Below are 15981 nucleotides of genomic sequence, written 5' to 3'. Positions count from 1 at the left end.
GCCCTCCGCTCCGCTCCCCGCCGCGCCCGCAGCCCCGAGCCCCCGGCCGGACAGCGGCGTGGCCCGGGGTCCCGCTCGGGACCGGCCGCGGTGGCGAGGGACAGGGGCGGAGCGGAGTCGCCTCCTCGGGCTGCTGCGGGAGAAGGTTCTGTTGCTCTTGGACCAAACTTGGCTCCGGGGAACCCGGCCTCGGGGTGGGAGCCCCGGGTGGGACCGGTGGGGCGGGGGAGCCCCGAAGGACGTGCCCGGAGCCTGCTGCTGCTCAGGGCGCGGGTGTCTCGCCCCGCGGGCCCCGTCCCGCTCCTGGGGATGCTCCCCGCTAGGCCTCGGCTGGAGGCTGAACACCGTTTTGGAGCTCGCTTCTCCACAGGGAACGCGGACGCCTTCCAGCCTTGTGGCAGGGCTGAGTGCCGGGAGGCTCGGGATGCTCCCGTTTCCGCCTCGGGAACGCGCTCCCTTCGCAGTCGACCTCAGAAAGCGAGTGTGGGAGAGGGGACATAGCCCACGGGAGAGGCAGCACAGCCGGCGCCATGAGCAGCGGGTCAGGTTTCCCCGAGAGTGCTGAACATCTTCTGAGTGGGACTTTCCCTCTCCTGCCCCGGTGGCGGAGGCGCTGCCCCCGGCAGAGCTGATGTGCCCCAGGGGCCGTGGATGCTGCTGGGGGTCCTGTCCTGCCTCGCCGGTGCCATCGGGTGCGGGTTTTACCGGGGTGCTTCCCTGTGCGTGGAGGATCCCTGTTTGCAGCCTTTTCCCTCTTTTCCCTGCACGGTGGCAGACTGTCGCCATCGACCGGGCTGTGCGGCTGAGCTGTGACTTCCCGGGGGCGTGGGGGATCGATCTCTGGCTCTGCCCTGCGGAAGGGAAGGTGTGCTCAGCCCAGCGCATCGCCTGGGGACACCGCTCCTGTGCTCCTGCTCTGGGGACATGTCAGATCTGGAGTCCTCCCCCTGCACATGCCGCTGTCACACTTCTCCTTGGGCAGCCGGGCAGCTGGCACGGGGATTTAGGTGGTTTGTGCCGGGAACCTGGGTGGCTCTAGCTGTGAGCTACCTTCACGTGGGCACAGAGCGGTGCCCGGTCGCAGCAGGATCCCCTCCCCAGCTCCCAGGCTTGCTGTGTCCCGCGGGTCCTGCACGGCTCCTCGGTCTGCCGGCGCTGGTGCTGAGCGGGGCTGCATGCCGGCTGCGGGATGTTGCCCTGTGGGCATGGATCGCAGGTGGCACCGGGCTTCCCCCGGCTGCCTGTTGTGTACCCAAGGCTGCCCTGGGCTTATCTGCAAGAACGGATGTGAGTATGGGGCTCTGATCGCTGCGTGCAAAAATCCTCCTTCAGAAATCCCCTTCTCCTGAGCATCTCTGACATAAGGTGAAATAAGCACAGATTCTGCAATTTTAGGGCTCTCTACGGGTTTTGCTGCAACCAGCAGTAGACAGGACTGAATATATACTGGGTTTTTATCGGTTTCTGTGGGTTTTTATCTGTTTCCCGATGCAAAGCTCTTGCTGTCAGAATGAAAGCAGATGTTTGGCTGCCTGTTTAAGCCAGAAACGCCTCTGGTTAGGACATTAGCAGTTTTAGGATCTCCAGCCCCATCCCCTTTACCTCGGTGGCTTCAAAGGCTGCCTGAGCATAACTGTTCTTAAACTCCTCTGGTTGCTGCCAGAGAGGCATCCCCCTGCTCCCTTTAAAAAATAAGATGGGAAATACCTACAAAAGCCATGCAAATGGTGGAGGAGGGTCTCAGAGCGATGCGCTGAGGGAAGTGAGCATGGCTTGGCACAGCAGCTCAGCTGGAGCTCCAGTCTGGCACCGAGTCCCCAGTGCTGCTTCCCCGTGTCCTCGTGGGGCCCTGGGTGCCTTGCTGTGCCCTGCAGGCGCTCCAAGGAGCTCTTCAGAGGAAAGGCAGAGGCGGATGTGGGTCCTTGCTGCGGAGAGGCAGCAGCAGCAGTGGGGTGGATATCCATCCCTGGAGTGCCGTGTACACACACCACCCTGGGAGACAGCCCCGCTCCTTCTGTTATTTGGCTCATGGGTCCAGAGAGAGAGAGTGCTTTCCTGTGTCTGCTTCTCTTCTTTAACAAACTGAGAGCTTGCTGTTTTGCTGTGGGACACCTAAAAGCACAGCCCGTGCACCGGGTTGGAGCTCATCAGCTTGGTTTTCTTGTAGTTATTCTATCAGCAGTGCTGCCCGGGGGTGGTGCAGGAGGGCCCACTGCTGCTGCTGCAGGCTCGGGGTCTGCACAGGGGTACAGAGCAAGGTGGCACTTGCCCAAAAGGCCACGGCAGGGCTCTGCTAAATCCCAGCTCCTGGGATGCTCCTTTTGCCTGTGCAGCTTGCTGCCGGTGCCCTGACAAGTAGCTTTGTGTGTAAATGGGGAATTCTTTCCACTCCTGGGAGGAGCAGCTGACAACAAATAGCTCAGTGGCAAAAATATGTGTGTGTGTGTGTGAACTACAGTCTAAACGGGAGAGGGAAAACATCCAGTTACCGAACTAATGCAAATGGAGTTGGCTTTCATCTCTCCCTGCAGCATCCTTTGTGGAAGGCATTTGCATTTCCCCAAAGTCAGTTTGCTACCTATCCTTCAAGCAAATCCAGAGCTAGAGAGCAGAGGAAAACCTGTTTACAAGGTGTGGGGTGGCTTGCCAAATCTGGAGAGAACTGAACTCAAAATATTTGATAATGAAAAGTCTTATTTTAAGCAGCAGCAGTGAACACAGCAGAGGATGGCATGCACAGGCTGCGGTGTGTGCTCCACTGCTGAGTGCAGGGTCGGGATCATTCCTGGGCTCCTGCTGCACCCGTTCTTGCAGGTGACCCATCCAGAAGGCTGATGGGGAGGAGGGATGCTCATAAATTCCTCTGACCTTCCCTGCACAACTCTGAAATGCCACCGAGATGTAGCATTCCTGCCGGGGGATCCTGGAGCTGTCCAGCATCACCCTGTTATGTGTGTGGGAGGCTCCCGTGGCTCCCATCAGAGATCCACCAGCCCTGGGGTCTTCGGTGGTGCGGGGGCTCCTGGGTCTGGCAGCTGCAAACAGCTCCAGGGTGGACTGCTGCCATTCTGGAGGAGCCTCCAGCCCGGAAGACAGAAACAAAACAGGATTTCAGGAGCACTCCAGCAACAGCTATTAGCTATGCTAAAAGGATTACCAGCTCTGCAGGACTCATCAAGTGCTTAAAACATAACTCAAGCATCAAAGGCGACTCTTAAAGGCTCACATTTTCACATCAAGTCACTGTGAAAATTTCTATCCAACTTAATTAAAACATTCACTAGGCTCGTTAAAAACATAAAGAGAAAAAACAAAGGCCTTTTTTCCTTAAGTACCAAGCCATTTTGAAGAGAGGCGTTTACAGCAAAGTATGAATATTTCTTTGTTATAGAATCACCTTTGTGGAAGTCTCCTGTCTCTAGATCACTGTGTCTGACTAAGCTCAAGCTCTCTGAAAAGGAAACAAATATGTTGGTATTGTTTTTGTTGTTTTGTTTTTTTTCCCTGGCTAGGGACCACAGAAGAGAGATGAAAAAGTGAGAAGAGCTTTGTAGAGAAAGTTAGATAAGAGGGTGGGGGAGTGTCAAAACCAGACCTATAATAGGAAACAAGCCACTGAAATGCTGGTGAAAGTACCTTTTATCTTGAAGGTTCCAAGTGCTGTGCAGTGCATTAATACACATAAGAGCTGAAAAACAGTCGACAACAGCTGGCACCACCACCTTTGCTGGCAGCAGTCACACCAGGTGGGTCACAGGCTCACTCAGTCCCTGACCACCTCTCTGCTTCATCTGAGTTCATTTTTGGGCCTCTCACTTGAAGAAGGACATTGAGGTGCTGCAGCAAATCCAGAGAAGGGCAACAAAGGTGGTGAAGGGTCTGGAGCACAAATCTGATGAGTGGCTGAGGGACTCAGTCTGGAGAAAGGGAGGCTCATGGGGGACTTTACAGCTCTCTACAACCACCTTAAAAAAGGCTCTAAAAGGTGAGTTGCTCAGTTCTTCCAGACAATAAGTGACAGGGCAAGAGGAAATGGCCTCAAGGTTCACCAGGAGAGGTTTGGGATGGATATTAGGGAAAACTTCTTCATGGAAAGGACTGTCAAGCACTGGAACATGCTGCCCAGGGAAGTGGTTGAGCCACCATCCCTGGAAGTATTTAAAAGATGTGTAGATGTACCACTTAGGGATGTCATTTAGTGGTGAATTTGGAAGTGCTGCGTTAGTGGTTGGACTCCACAACCTTTGCAGCTTTTTCCAGTCTAAATGATTCTGTGATTCTGTGTTTTGGCCGAGGTGGGATGTTGCTAATGAGCCCCATCCCAAGCCCCTTCCTGTGTGTGCTTGGTTCGGGTCAGCACCACCATCATCTTCCACGGGGCTGTGATTTAATTCTCCTTCCCTGTGATGTGCCCTGCCTCAGGGACATGGGGTCATGCCCAGGCTTCAGCGTGTGTTCACCCTGACCACTCTCACCCTGCTCAGAGCCCTCAGTTGTTTCCAGTGCCCTGGGGAGATATAAAACAGATAGTCAGACTCCCTCTGCACAAGGTGTAACTGGAGTGGTGCCACTGGAATTATGGGTGCATTAAACACAGTATTTAAACTTGGTGAATGATTTTTTGAGAGAGGCCTTGAACATTGTAGGATTTCATCCTATTATGTTAATTTTCTTGGTTTTGATTAATATTGAATCAGCATCCCCAAAAAAAGGAATAAACACATCCTCTCCCTCTTCTTGTTTACATATTAGTTTAATTTCTTCCTCTTCACACTGTCCTGCCTGGTGCTCGGAAGGGCAGTGCTGAGAAATGCCACGAGGAGCATCTTCCTCTGCTTCTTCCCAAGGGGACTTGCAGCCTCTCTTCCTTCTTTACTTCTCACTTGGCCATTTTCTCGAGGCAGACTGCAGGACCTGAGCAAAGAGCCTCCTGCAGGACCTGAGCAAAGAGCCTCCTGCCCCTGCCACCCTCTGGGCTGGGCCAGCTGTGTCCCCATGTCAGGGACAGCCAGCTGCTGTCACACAGGGCTGGTGGCATGGGAAGGTGTGTGAGCACAGCCTTTACAACCATGTACTCCGTGCATGCACGGGATGTGAAATGCAGGAATTAGGAGGTAGACAGGGTTTTTCCATCAAGTGTTTATAGCACCTTCCTCACTATGTGTCTAGACATAGCTATAAATGAGGGAGAGGGCTATTACCTGGGAATAAAACTACTGAAACCAGCCCTGGAGAGCTTGATGCTGTATTTCCAAGGAACTGGGAGATTCCTTATGATGAATGTAACAATATCAAAGGCTATAAACTCACTGCAGCTGGGTACTGAGTCAGGGGACACACTTAAAATGTACCTGCCACTTGCAGCTTAGACTCTGCATTAACTACAGTCTCTTGCTAGTCCTTGGCCATTCCAAGGGCTGCCACTTGCTCACAGATCAGGGTTCAGCCCTGCTGACTCCACCAGCTCCAATGCCATCATAAAACAGTCCAGTGGTCACCACGATCTGATTTCTCATTGCAGTGTGGATCAGTGGTGGTGTGGAGGAGAGGAGAGGTCATAAGTGGAGCCCAGGCTGAAGCTCACTGGGAAACTGCCTTCACACCTGAAAACTTGAGGCAGGAACAGCAGGAGCTCTGCTGAGTGCCTAGCAGTGCTTGTGTGGGTGGGAAATGCCTGGGAACTCATCCCAGAATGCCCAGTCTCCATCCCAGTCCTTTTGATAATGGTGGGAGAAATTATACTGCAGAGATCTAATTTTTTTTTGGATGCAAATTCTGCTCTCTGATCATTGCTTCTGCCATGTCCAGCACAGCAGGGTCTAAGTCTGCCTAAGGCTTTGCCACACTGTGATAGCATCAGCAAAAGTAATAAAGAAGAGAATGGACTCCCTGGAAAAATGCTGTGAAGCAAACCACTGACACACTCCTGACAGTGTCCGCAGAGAAAGCCCAGGGAATTATTTTGTTCAGCTAAGAGTAACCTACCTACACTAGCCTGAGTGACTGAGTGAAGTGGCAGGGGATGTCTCTTCTGATCCTTTGGTTGACTTAGAGGACAAAAAAAGGAAGTGAAAGGGTCACACTGGTACCTTTTGGGACCTGCTGGCCCATGGCTGACCTGCCTTCTGCAGGAGGAGGGATGAGACACAACAGCATGGCAAGTGGTAGGATGGGGCGGGCGAGGGGTAGGATTGGGGCAGGATGCAGGCAGTGGGGAATTTGGGTCAGCACCTTTCTGGCTGCAGGAGATGCTCCCTGGGCTGGGTTTCCTCCCACAGTCAGCTTTCCTCCTCCAGGTTAGCTTTCCTCTGCAGATGGTGCAGGCCTTGTCAAACCCCTGCAGAGTTTTCTGGTGTCTCACGTTCAGGATTAGGAGGCACTTGGGTAACATGGTCCTCTGAGTACCTAAGGCCTATTAAAAATTGCTCTCATTTGACTCCACAAACAGTGCCATTGGGAATGCAGCAATGCTTCTGAGATGTGAGTAAATATTGGCCTTGAATGAAGTCGCGGATAATGGGAGATAAGTTATCAACAGCTGTTTAACTTAATATTACTTCCATGCAAGATGACACTGAGCTTTTTTCAAGAGGATAATAACCAGATGCAGAATCCATCACTGCAAACTCAGGCACCTGGCAAAGTGCATCCATAATTTTTCCTCTGGAGGGTTACTACAGCTGAAGGAGCGTGATAGCAAGGAAATGTGCCAGTGGGGCTGGCTCCAGTGGCACCCCAGGTGATGTTGTGGTGGCTCTGCAGTGACTGGGGGACAAGTGGCCTTTCCTGTGGGTCCAGCTCCTCCAGACTGAAGGGGCTAGGATGGCATCATTATAGAACTGTATTAATAAAGCTTTGCTGCTGCTAATCAGGCTTGGATGCCTGTGCCTGTACTGCACATCTGAGCAGTGACCATGGAGCAAAGAGTGAAGCACGACAGGGAGGCATTAATACAGATATTTAGAAGGTGGTGGCGAAATTGAAGTGTGCAGCAGTTGTGGATCACAGGATCAACACAAAAAGGAATGCAGTTGATGCTAATCAAGATTTTAACCCAGAGTTATGGGTCCACATCGCCTGAGGTGGCTCCTGGTCTCTGGTATTGCTGTTCCAGCCCGATGTTGGAACTGTAATTCCACAGAATTGTAATTCCACAGAATTGTAATTCCAAGAACAGGCTGGCAAAGGCCAAAAGCACTCAGGGAGATTGGAAAGGCTCTGCTAGTGAGCAGTGCTTGGCTCTGCAGCCACCAAGCTTCTCTGCAGAAGGGCCTCTTCCCAGGCCTGTCCCAAAACGTGGAGCTGGGGCAGAGGAGATATCTCAGCCACCTGCCCATTGCCACAAGGTAGGCCTACCCTGGCTCTTTTAATTCCATCCCTCTCACTTGATCCTGGCCATGGATGCTGTAGGCTTTCAGCATTGGGTTCACAAGCCAGAGCCAAGGCAAGGGCTGGGCTGGGATGTGGAAGGAGGGGACCCTGCCTGCTCTCCTCTGCCTGCTCCACCCGCAGGGCACTCCCTGATGATCAGGACATGGTCACTGGTGTCAGTGCCCAGCTGGGACACGCCTTGCAAGGCTCTGAGGACACAGATCAGCCTGTCTGAGCCCTCAGCAGAGGCTCCTGGCAGAGCTGGGCTGGCTTTCAGTGCCCCTGGCTCCCAGCCCCTGCTTTATCCAGCAGACCACACTGCTGCTCAGCAGAGCTGGCTGCAGATGCTAGGACAGCAGCTGCAGTCCTATTGATCCCTCTGGGGATGATAAGCCCAAATGAAGACCCTTGGGAAATCAGCACTGAATACAAAAATCTGGCTGTAAAGCAGAGTCTCAGACTGTGACAGCTCTGCAGACAAACCCATGTGAGAGTCCAGCTGTGCAGGGCATCCACAGAGAGCCTGCTTTGAATATGGATTTGGTGCTTGGGATACATAAGGAAATCTCTGTTGGTTTGCATGAGCCCATCACACCTTTTCCTTGTGTGTGAGGAAGCGGATCCAGAGGAAGCGGATCCAGAGCCTTGCATCCATGAAGGCAACAAATCCTCAGCTTGCCTGGGTTCCTCAAGTGGGTTCCTCAGGTTGTGAGGCTGGAGCGAACAAACAGATGAGCACCTTGGAAGCATCCAGACTTCTCACAGTCTCAGGTCTGGAAGGGTCAGATAAACACTCTGGCCTGCCAGAGGAAAGGAGCCTGTCCATGTGCCACTGCTGCTCTGGCTGTTGCACAAGTAGCTGGGGATGTGTGTGTTTCAGGCCATGCCACGTTCCTGGTGTTCACACCCTGCTGGAGTAGCTGGGAGCAGGGGCTGGGTGTGCTGGGGGCACTCTGGCCTTGCTCACCCCCCAGGCGTTACAGGCCCCCGGTAGCTGCTTATGGGCCAGCAGCATTGGATGGCCCAGAGCATCACCTGCTTGGGCAAGCACACCTCTGGAGTCTTTAGTCGCTGCACTTAAGAAGAAAGCCGTGTTACTAATCCTCATATGGAGCTGCTATTTTCCAGCTCAGGCATTCCAGCTGAACTTTTCCCCCTGTGCTGTTTGCAAACCAGGCAGAGTGCGAGTGCCCTCACCCTTCCCACACGCAGACACAGCAAGGCAGCAAGCAAATGGCAGGTCCCTGCTTGTCCTCAGCAATTAGCAGAGAGCTCCAGCTGCCACTGCTGCTGCCCTGGGATGACTTTTCTGTTTCCCATGGGCTCATTGCTGCAGCAGCAGCAGAGCCAGGCGATGCAGGTTCGCTTTGTTATAGCCACGCCTTGCCCTTGCCTGTCATTTACACAGTGAGGTTAAATTGTAGTCTGAAATGAACTTTATTGTTAAAGGTCTTGAGTTTTTGAGCTATTAAAGATAGGACAGCCTGGGTTGATCCTTGTGGACGCGCATGTCTGCATTTAAAAAGCAGAGGAAATTCCTGCAGACGTGCCAGCAGCACCTCGTGCTGAGGCTGGTCAAGTTCTATGTCTGAGCAAGTGCTCCCTGCTGTGGACTGTAACCTTGTGATTCTCTTCTAGAACTGAATTTTCAGCTCCTGCTGAAGTTTGCCTCTGCGAGCAAGGTCCTGGCTGGCAACAGCTTCCCTGTTTTTTTCCCAGGAGAACCTGCTGCATCGTGGCTCTGCTGAGCAGCATCTCCCCTTGCCCTCAGTCTCCTGTACCACTCTCCAGGGGTGCTGCTACACATCCTTTTCCTGGGGAGATTCCACACAATTCATTTACCCGTGGAGCTACAAGCTCCTGTTTTAAAGCTTTCTTTTAATCAGTTTGCAAAATACCCAGCTTCTTGTTTACTCTTGTGTGAGTTTCCCTTATTTATCTTCAATTTCAGGGAGCATGACTGCTGGTTTTCAGTGTGCAGCACAGCAGCAAACCACTCCTGGGAATGGGAGCCTCTTCCTCCCACTCCCCCCATCCCTCTGCAAGGTACAGCAATATAATCACTGGTTTGTTCACTTCTTACTTCCCTGATAGAAATCAATCTTGTGTTGTCTCTGCTTCCTCCGTTGATTTCTTGGCTTTTCTGATCTTCCCACATTTTCTGCAGCTTCACAACTCATCCAAACAAATAACCAGCACAGTTTTTCACCTCAGGTAGCACTATGTGTGCCCTCAGACCTCAGGCAATGCTTGTGCCTCGCTCACTCAGGGTGGAGGTCATAGTGGGGTTCATAACATCATAATTAATTTTGTCCTCTTGATAAGCAAGCTTTGGCAATGAATCCTTGCAGTCCTACACAGATCTTGTGTCAAATTCATGGGAGTTTCATGAGACTAGCATTGCTTTGAACTCCCTTCTTCACACCCAAGTCTAGCAGGGGGAGTATAGGAAATTTATAGTTGCAAAAGAACTTTGCAAAGTTGCATTAAGCTCCATTTCCTTGGCAAAGGCAAATAAAACTATGCAGGGAGAAGGGAATAAAGAGTGGAGAAAAATGCTGCAGATGTAAAAGGAGAAAATGCTGAATGGGAAGGGAGAACTGACAGCCTTAATGTGGATTTGGGGGGAATTTATAAAGCTGAAGCCAAGTGATCACAGACCGTGGGTAGTTTAGGTGACTCTGGGGACTCATTGCTCTTTATTAACCTTCCAGCACCTGGGTTCAGGTGTCAACTCAACATCAAACCACAGCTGATCAAAACTTTCTCTGTTTGAAAAATTGTGAGGAAATTGGGTTTTCAAGTGCCTGAATGGGATTTCATGAGGCCCCTGCCTTCCTCAATATTGTTAAATCATTCACTATCAAAAATCTAAAAATGGATATTTGGGCCTGAATCCAGTTCTGGGCTCCAGCCAAAAAGAGCTGAAAAAATGCCACTGTGTTTATTTGTAAGTGAGGAACCTGTATTTTTCCTCATGTGCCCTGGGGGCTTTGTTGCCCCTGCCTCACAGAGAGCTCAGGCAGGATCCAGGCACTGCCTTGCCCAGAGAGCAACACAGAAAGCAACTTCAGTAATTTCTACAGTGAATAACCTCTTTTTTGCACCTGTACCTGCTGGGAATGCTCTCCCCTGACCCAGAGGTGCAGTGGTGTACAGGGAGAGCACAAGAAAGATGCCATCAAGCTGGGAAATGGTCGGGCTGGAGTAGCTCTGGGATGAGGGCTGTCTATCATGGCTGTTTATTTGTTTGGGCCAGAAAATGGAAGCGGGTCTGGAGAGTGAAAGAGGCTTTCCCAGGAAAGCTGTGACTTGTCAGGGGCTGAGATAGATGTACCATGCAAGCCCTGGCTCTTCTGTTTTATATCTGTGCTGCTTATCTGGAATATAGAAATTACTACTGGGATGGCAGAGTGTCAGCTGAAACTGCCAAGTGAAGCATTGCTTTTGGTGGTTGCTGGGTGAGGAGTGCCCATGTTGAAGAAGTGGTGGAAGCCTGGATGAGCAGCCTGGCTGCAGGAAAAATGACTGAGTTTGGATGCACAGCAGCCCATGTTGAAGAAGTGGTGGAAGCCTGGATGAGCAGCCTGGCTGCACAGCGTGTGCTGATGCCACCAAAGCACCCCATAGCAAGGGCTTTTGGTTCCACGGTGGCCTCACACAAAATTCATGGCTGCTGTCCAGCACAGGGTGGCTGAGCACACTTCTGCATTCCATTGACAGCACAGTGACCTGCTCAGGTCAAGCTGTAGACCAGACTGGGAGCGACCAGGCTGCAGGGTTCTTGTAGCATCCTAGAAACCCAGTGGGATCCTTGCTGTGAGTTAAAGAACCCTCCTAAACTTCCAGCCTGGTGCAGCCTGGTGAGCTCTGCCCATCTCCTCCACTGGGATATTCTCCAGTGGCTGCTGCTGTAGAGGTTGTAGGGTAATACAAAATCACACCAGTAGCTTCCACTGGTCTTCTGCATCCTTTTATTTGGTTTACAGCCAAGTGTTTGCGAGTCATCACTGGGAATTCATCGTCAGCCGTCTGTCACGCTTAATTGGGTTGTCCTGTAAAATATCTTGCATATAAGTAAATCAAAAAGAGTGGGGCTCATAAAAGGGCCAGTGTGTGGCACATTGATGTTATTTATAGGCTTCTCTGTGGTGCTCATCACCATGGCAGCTGTGAAGGTCGATGCTGACACTTGTGAGGGAATGCCACGGATGTTTTTAAAAAGCCACGTGTATGGAATGAAGCAGGGCTGATGTGTTCCAGTGGAGCTGGGAGCGAGGGTGCAGTGTCCTGCAGGGAGCCCCCAGCCCCAGGACAGCAGGAGGAGGGGAAGGGGCCATGGCAGGTGGTAGCAGCTCTGTGGGCTAAGGCTTCTGGGGTTGTAGAGCCCACAGCTCTGGTACCCTGGGTGCTGCATCCTGGCATCTCCTTGGAAAAGTGGGCGATAAGCCAAAGGGGAGAAAAGTACTCACATGGAAGAGGCTGGAGATACCTTCATCCCTTTTCTCCTTTTCAGGATGAAGTCCTCACTTACCAGCCTGTTTTTCATACCTTTCTGTTGAGTTGTACTGAAGCCAGTGGTGATTGCTCCACAAGTATCCAATATAAGCTTACTTTGTACAGCTGGCTTCTTTTGATAACATGCTTTCTTCTTAAAAAGCAAACAAAAGCAGCATGTCCTCATGTCAGTTCTGTAACTGGCACATAAAAAGTCTTCTTCAGCCACATCCAAGCAGAGCTGGTTTGAGCATCTGCACCTCAGCTTCCACCTGGAAATCAGACTCTTGCAAACTCTTCACTGTCCCAGCAGCATTGCTGTCTCCAGCAGCAGTGCTCTAAAATGACTCTCAGGGAGATGCATACCAAACCCTCAGTGTGTCCTTTTATGACAAAACTGCCTAGTCTCAGCTGAGCCAGTGACCCTAGTTCCTCCAAAGACCTTGGCCAGGCTCTCTCAGTGAGTACACCTTCATCTTCTCACTTGCATCAGGGTGTCACAGCTCAGCCCTGACCCGAGGAACACAGGGCTTTAGCCAGTCCTCTGTGAATCTCTCTGCCTACCTGAGAGAAGTTTTCTATAAACCTACACCTTCCTTCTACTAAACTAACTGTGACTCTGCCATCTGCAGGCAGGTGTTTTTTCTCTGCAGGATGAGATGGGGTTTCTGGAAGGGGCTGTTTCTGAGCAGTGTCTCTGTGCACACTGTGCCTTTCCTGTCACCCCTGCTCCTCTGCAGCAGAATCCAGACTGTGCCTGTTTTCCCCTTCTGTGCAGATAAGCAGGTGCTTCTTCCCACCCTGTTCTCGTCTCCTCTCCTTGCTCCCCTCGGTCATCCTCAGTTCCTGGCTGCTCTTGGCAATGGGCCTTTTGTTTCCATGAGATAAACGCTGTGTCCCCACCATCCCTGGGCTCTAACTGCTCCTCCACAGTGAGGGAGGTTCCTCAGGAAAGCCCCAGGGGACATAAAAGTCATTATTTAACTCCCTGAGTCCACCTGTTGATGGTAGCTATTTCTGTGGCTGTGGGAGCATGGGGCTCTCATGTCCACATCTGTAAGCATTCAGTTCATGCTTTCTTCACAACAGTACTGCCTTTGCCAAAGCCGTTTGGTTAAACAGTCGAAGTAAACAAACTGACTGGATTTTTTTTCTTTTTCCCTGGGGTGTCCTGGAGTTTATGCAAGCACTCCACTGACATTTACTGTCCTGGCATCCACTGTTAGTCCCACAGACACAGCTTGGGAAATGAGTCCACATGGGCAATGGGTGTGAGGGAGTTGGTGTGATGCTTTCCCTGCCTCCTACAACTCCGTTCAAGAGCCCTTCTTGCACAACAAATACATGGGGTCTCTTTTTGCTCTAAGACTGATATGGTTATTAAGCTTTCTGCAGTGGAAAAAAGATTGCAAGGCAATTCAGCTTGCTAGGTCATGAATCCATGCAGATGTTGTGAATGGAAACGATATGCGTGTGCCCTGGGCTTTGCCCAATCATACCAAGCAGTAATATAAGTCAGGATGAAAATAAATCTTAATACCAACATGCCCTACATGAAGCAAATACTTATTTTACATAAAACCTAATTTTAGCACGTCAAGACTGTAGCCAATCCACTTTGTCTCACCATGACTTAGCATAATGACATACATATAGGTATGAATATACAGATTTGTAAACACGCTCTTCCCCCCCCCCGCCCTATTTTTTTTGCTGAATGTGAGTGCCCCAAGAGGCAGAACTTGCTGTCTGAGTGAGGAATCTCTCTGCACACTCATAGCCCTTCTCTCCCTTGCCTGGGCATAGGGAAGGCAGCACGGGCACCCAGCTCTGCCATATTATGCACAGTGATTTCTTTGAGCAGCAGCAGTTAAGAAATGCCAAAGCATGGCTTTAATACTGACTGGGATCAACTGGGTAGAATGAAATGCTGATGGGTGTCAGGCCCTGGGGATGCTGGCAGGGGATGCTGCCTGCAGCCCTGCCTCCCACAGCTGGCCCCACTGTAGTGATCTGCGTGCTGGCCAAGGAGCAGTATCAAAATGCTCTTCAGCATGGGATTCAACAGTGTGCATGCCCTTTGTCTGATACCCATGGAGAGAATGCCAGAGGTTGTGAGGGAATGCCCTGAGGGAGTCATGATATGTTCAGGTTTTCCAAGTGCTTTGGAAAAAGTAGTGGTGAGCTTTGCTTTTCAGCAGAAAACCCCAGAAGTCCTTTCCGCATTACGCTTTCCTGCATCCTCCCCATGCGGTGTCAGAGCTGGTTTATGCAGCTATATTAACTTTCACTTCACCTTTCTGTGCCTCTTCCTTCCCCCGCACACTTTGTCCTAGGAAGAGCCCAGACTGCTCTGCCAGGGCTGCTTTCTCAGGAGGAGTTTAGATGTGCAGCACAGGGCGCTGTCAGGAGGAGCCTGTCTCCTTCCTTCCCAGCACGCAGTGATTCTCAGTGCTCTGGGCCAGCCGGAGGGCACCCCACAACCACGGCCGTGCTGGGGCTCACGCAGCTGCTCCCCGCGGTGCTTCTGCCTGCCCAGCTCCTCTGGATGTGGCTGTGGGGCAGGTGGCCCCCACGGCTGCTCCAGGAGCCCCGTGCTCCCTGCTGCCTGGGAAGGCACAGGCTGGAGTGCGGCCGCGGGAGGATTCTGGCTTGCACTGGCAGCCAGCGAGGAGTGTCTGGCACTGGTGGCTGGAGGCAGGCTCTGCCTGTGAGCCAAGCCAGGCTGGCAGGCTCGGGAGCCAAAAGCAAAGTGACAGGCATGGCTTTGGATCCCTTTGTAGACTACTGCCTTGATGGTGAAGGCACTCATGACACGTCTGTCATGGGGAGCACACGCTTGGGAGCAGCCACTGGTGCTTCTGTGAGGCCGTGGTGGTGAGGAGCAGCTCTGGAGAAGCAAACACCCTCAGGAATGTGTAGGGGGGTGTGGATCCTCACAAGCTACAGGGGAGGAGCTGTGCTGGGATGCTGCTGCCTTCCTGGTGAGGGGGAAGGGGAGTCACAGCCACCCTGAAAGGAGAAGAGAGGTGCTGGTGCTGGGAAGGTGCAGCCCTACCTCCCTACCAGAGGAGCAGAGCAGGTACAGCAGATGAAATGACCTGCTGCTCTCTCCTTATTAAAAGAAAATACTGTTTGCTGGCAGCACTACAGATCTGACACCTTGATCCATTGAAATGTTCTCAAAATATAAATCAGGAGGAAGCGATCAAAGCCCCCTGTTCAGGGAGAGTTTCTCCTCCTGCTGCTGCCCTCTCCCTGGAGAGCCCTGGTACCCCATGGCAGGTGGGCATGCATGGGGGCTCCCACCACAGCACCAGTTTGTGGGGAGGTTTGACTGGCTGATGCATCACTGAGCCCATCCCTTCTGGCTCAGCCCCAGCAGTTCTGGAAGGAGAAACTGATTGTGATTTAAAGGTGTCGGAATCAGGAAATCCATCATGTGCCTCGCTAATCTGCTGCTGTGATTGATTTCCCTCACCATTAACTGCCCGTTACAGATGCACACCTCATTTCCAGCCTGGGCATGGCAGCATGGCACAGCGATGCATGGAGGAGTGTGCAGGGGCTGGGTGGCCCTGGGCCAGTACAGGCTGAAGGCACAGACGCCCACTGCCAGCACCCAGAGGCCCCCCCAGAGGAACAGGGGGGACAGCCGTCCCCACGATGGATCCCCCAGAGCAGCTGGGGTTGGGATCCCTGCCCAAGGGCTTGGGGACATTGCAAAGGGGGTGGGATGAGGGATGGCACCCTGCCCTGGCATCCCCAGGACCAGATCACAGCGCAGTACATCATGTACTGGTCCCCTTCCCATGCAGAAGGATCTTCCAGCAAAGGAGTGGGAAGAGTCTCGCTTTGCTCTGAGCTAAATTGTGCAGTAAATTAAGCCTGATCTGCATGAAATTTCCTCTGCATGTATGTTCCAGGGTGAGCCTGGAAACGGGTTTTATCCAAATTCTCCTGCCTTTTGTCTTTAATTTAAAAAGTTAGAATCTCCTGTAATTGCCTCTGTGCTCGTGGAGAATTGGGTAATACTAAGAAAGCCTCTGGTGGCTAATTGAATGCCTTATAAATGTTCTGACTGTAAGCAAAGTTCTCTGTCTTACATTATAA

General features: G+C 52.0%; 1 protein-coding gene across 1 annotated transcript in view; it reads left to right on the top strand.

The window, feature by feature from the left end:
- The window catches only part of TMEM121 (transmembrane protein 121), a 35370-nt gene that overhangs the window by 528 nt on the left and 18861 nt on the right, over positions 1–15981 (top strand). The gene's annotated exons all lie outside the window — the stretch shown is intronic.

The sequence above is a fragment of the Passer montanus genome, unplaced genomic scaffold (genome assembly GCF_014805655.1).
Source record: "Passer montanus isolate IOZ18808 unplaced genomic scaffold, ASM1480565v1 scaffold131, whole genome shotgun sequence".
In the NCBI taxonomy this organism is placed as follows: domain Eukaryota; kingdom Metazoa; phylum Chordata; class Aves; order Passeriformes; family Passeridae; genus Passer; species Passer montanus.
The sequence above is the reverse complement of the archived record's forward strand: the minus strand, read 5'-3'. Positions and strand labels throughout refer to the sequence as shown.